Source organism: Porites lutea, chromosome 8, assembly GCF_958299795.1.
Source record: "Porites lutea chromosome 8, jaPorLute2.1, whole genome shotgun sequence".
Lineage (NCBI taxonomy): Eukaryota > Metazoa > Cnidaria > Anthozoa > Scleractinia > Poritidae > Porites > Porites lutea.
In genome coordinates, this window is record NC_133208.1 from 14,495,488 (window position 1) to 14,499,244 (window position 3,757).

Below are 3,757 nucleotides of genomic sequence, written 5' to 3' on the forward strand. Positions count from 1 at the left end.
AGTATCGTAAATTACAGTGCGAATATGGCTTTAGATGGGGGAGCGACTCGCAGCACCTTCATACCAGATTTCTGATTAAACGCCGTCCTTCGCAGACCCCAGCTGCAACCTCACCCAACGCACAGTTCCCCCACGCCTTAACCGCCAACCACAAACCTCATCCACAGCTCCAATTTGCCGTCAATTTAATTCGTTAACGGGATGCCTTTGGCCAAACTGCCGCTTTCAACATGTTTGCTTGGTGCCAAATTGCAACCAGGGTCATCCACAGCACGAACATCCAGCAGCGCCCACAGCGTGACTTCTAATAGACCCACAAGCCATGAGCACATCCCCACTTAACCGACAGGCCTAGATAGACAACCTCGAAACCGACCGTGACAGGGACTTTATCATTAACGGACTCACAAACGGCTTTGAAATTATTCCTAGCGATAGCGTTTTGAAAACGGCGGAAACTAACAACTACAAATCGGCGACCGCAAGCGATGTATGAGACAAAGTAGAAAACCAAATCCGCGAGGAAATTAGCAAAAGGCAATTACGTAGTAACACACGTGAAGCCGACTATCGTTAGTGCCCTTGGGACTATCCCAAAACCAGACACTGATAAAATCCGGTTCATACACGATTGCAGCAGACCGCAGTTTTCCAATATAAACTCCTATGCCACAACGCAACACTTTTCTTATGTAACAGTAGAAAAGGCTGTATCACAAATAAAACCTAACTCCTACCTCGCAAAAATTGACCTGAAGAGTGCCTATCGCCACGTCCCAATCCACCCTTCTAACTACCACGCGACTGGACTAGCGTGGCAGTTTCAAGGAGATCAACATGTCACGTATTTGTACGATAATAAACTACCCTTCGGAGCCTCGAATTCACCGGAGGTGTTTCACAGATTAACACAAGCTGTTACGCGCATGATGGCCCGCCGGGGATTTCGGACAATCCTCGCGTATCTTGATGATTTTCTTATAATTGGCGATACCAAGCACGAGTGCGAATTGGCCTATTACGAACTTATTAAACTTTTGACCGAACTTGGTTTTAACATAAACTGGGAGAAAGCAGTCGCTCCCACGCAGCGATTAACTTTCTTAGGAATTGAGATCGACACAGTGCTTAGGCAACTTTGTTTGCCCGACAGCAAGCTATGCGAACTTCGACAGTTATTAAGCGATACCTTACTCAAGCGATCAATCACAAAGCGAGAATAGCAGCGCCTTGTAGGAAAATTAAACTTTGCAGCACGTGTAGTTTTCGGAGGCCGGACATTCCTGCGGCGAATAATCAATGTCACGAACACTTTATCACGTCCACATCACCACGTGCGCATTAACACCTCCCTAAGAGCCGATTTATTATGGTGGGCGCGTTTTCTAAGCGTCTTTAATGGCAAAGCGTTCTTTGTTGCTTCAACACCAACCGCTTTGGAAGAATTCTGTACCGATACTTGTCCTATCGGAGGAGGAGGGTTCTTTCAGGGTGATTGGTTTTACACCAACTGGGCTACTGATCATCCTGATTTAACAGACGCGCTTATCAACCTCAAAGAAACCTTTACAGTTTTCCTGGCGTTACACCGCTGGAAATGGTACTTGCTTGACAAATGGATTGTTGTCCACACTGATAACCACACGACAATCAGAGCGTTAAACCAAGGCACAAGTCGCAACCCCCAAGTTATGCAATGGTTACGTTCCATATTTTGGCTCTCTGCTACTAACAATTTTCGAATCACCGCTCGTTACATCCCTTCAAAGGCTAACACCGTTGCCGATGCCATCTCACGCCTTCATGACCCTGCCTTCTGCAGAACCCTAAAGGAACTTTTCCACACCCTTCTTCTAGCGTTCGACCGCCAACGCGCTCAGGTTTCACAGTCAGCCTTCTCTTCTCTCCCCTGGCAGGTGCAGTCCGTACTCAGGAGCAGCTACTACAGGAAGAACTGAGAATGTACCGGAACCATACCTTTGCCAAATCCACAGCAGCAAGTTATAAGTCACAGCTACGAGCATACCTTCGCTTCTGTCTCTTCTTCGGCTATACCCCAGTTCCCTGTCGCGCTATTCACCTCCTCCGTTACATTGTCTTCCTCGCACGAACGCTCTCTACTCGCAGCCTGATTCCCAATTATCTCAACGTTGTCCGTCTTTTGCACCTACAGTATGGCTACCCTAACCCTCTTGAAGACCCCTTATTCAAGCATCAGAAAACTCTCCTCGTGAGAGGCATAAAGCGAATTAATGGAGAACGTGTGACGCAAAAGCTACCTATTACACCCGATGTCCTTCACGAAATGCAATGCCATTTACATCTTGACTCCTTGTTTGACGCCACCTTTTGGGCGGCATGTTTGGTCGCATTTTTCTCCTTCTTTCGTAAGTCAAACTTACTGCCACCTTCCACCACGGAATTTGACACCAAGCGCCACCTGCGGAAATGCGATGTTCGATTGTTCCCGTGGGGCATCATTCGTATTGTTCGTTGGTCTAAAACGATCTAATACCGAGATCGTACTCTCCTGGTTCCAGTTCCGAAGAATGCTCACTCCTCCTTGTGTCCTTGGTCAGCGGTAACTCGCGCTTTCAAGCTTGCCGGTGTTTATCAAAGTAACAAATCTGCTTCAGAACCTGCTTTTACCTACCTAGAGGACGGTGTCCTTAAAACACTGACTTATACCACATTCACAACTAAACTGAAACGCACACTGGATCTCTGCGGCTACGATAGCTCGCGTTTCTCTGGACACTCCTTTAGGCGAGGGGGTGCTTCGTTTGCCTTGCACTGCGGCGTGCCTAGCGATTATATTAAGCTACAAGGCGACTGGAAATCGACTGCATATGAGCGTTACTTAGACCATTCACTACGCTACAAATTAGAGGCTGTTAAACAGATGAGCCAGGGTATCACTCACTAACTCCCCTTTTCTCTCCTTGGGGGTTTGGAGGGTTTCGCGCGATGGTCTAGGCAATAAAGACCCAGAGAACCCCAAAGAGAGTTGTTGTGTATTTAGTGAGTGATAAACCTGTTTATCAGGATTAAATACATGTGACGGAAGTTCAGCGCCAAGCCCATGTATATATATGAGTTGCTGCCACGTGTGAGTCATTATGCGATTCTAGCCAGCTAATGCGTTGAACTCGATTGTAAACTTTTCTTGTCCCATCCCTCCCTCCCTGAGGGTATCGCGCGATGGTCTAGGCAATAAAGACCCAGAGAACCCCAAAGAGAGTTGTTGTGTATTTATCGACATAATCGCCTAACTTATGAAGACTAGAAGCACGCACTTTGAATCGTCGTTAATGAATAACTAAGTAAGGACTATCCCTAGATGAACGATAAAGCAGTCTGCGAGCAGATTCACTTGTGCGAGTGTCGAGTTGTTTTGGCGGTGGAGCCACCAGCGCTTGCTGGTGGGAAGATAGGGATGGGGAAAAGCGAGCCCGCAGACGAGCTAAGTGTCTTTTTAAATTTCGCCCATCAAGAGGTGTCAAGGTCTTATCCAATAGGGACAAAGCAAAATGTAAACAAAAATGACAGAAAGTTGCACGGGCAGATTTTTGCGGCAGATAGCAAGATATAGTCTTTGTAAAAAAGCAAAAAAACCGTCACAAAAACCGCGAATCCGAATATGCAAATATTTTTTTAACGTTTAATCGCCCTTTTCTTATCAGCGGATTCGCCAGCTTCCGCTGACGGCTGCACCGCCGCCTTAACCCCCCAAACTCGCCCAAGTGAGCCTGTTCGT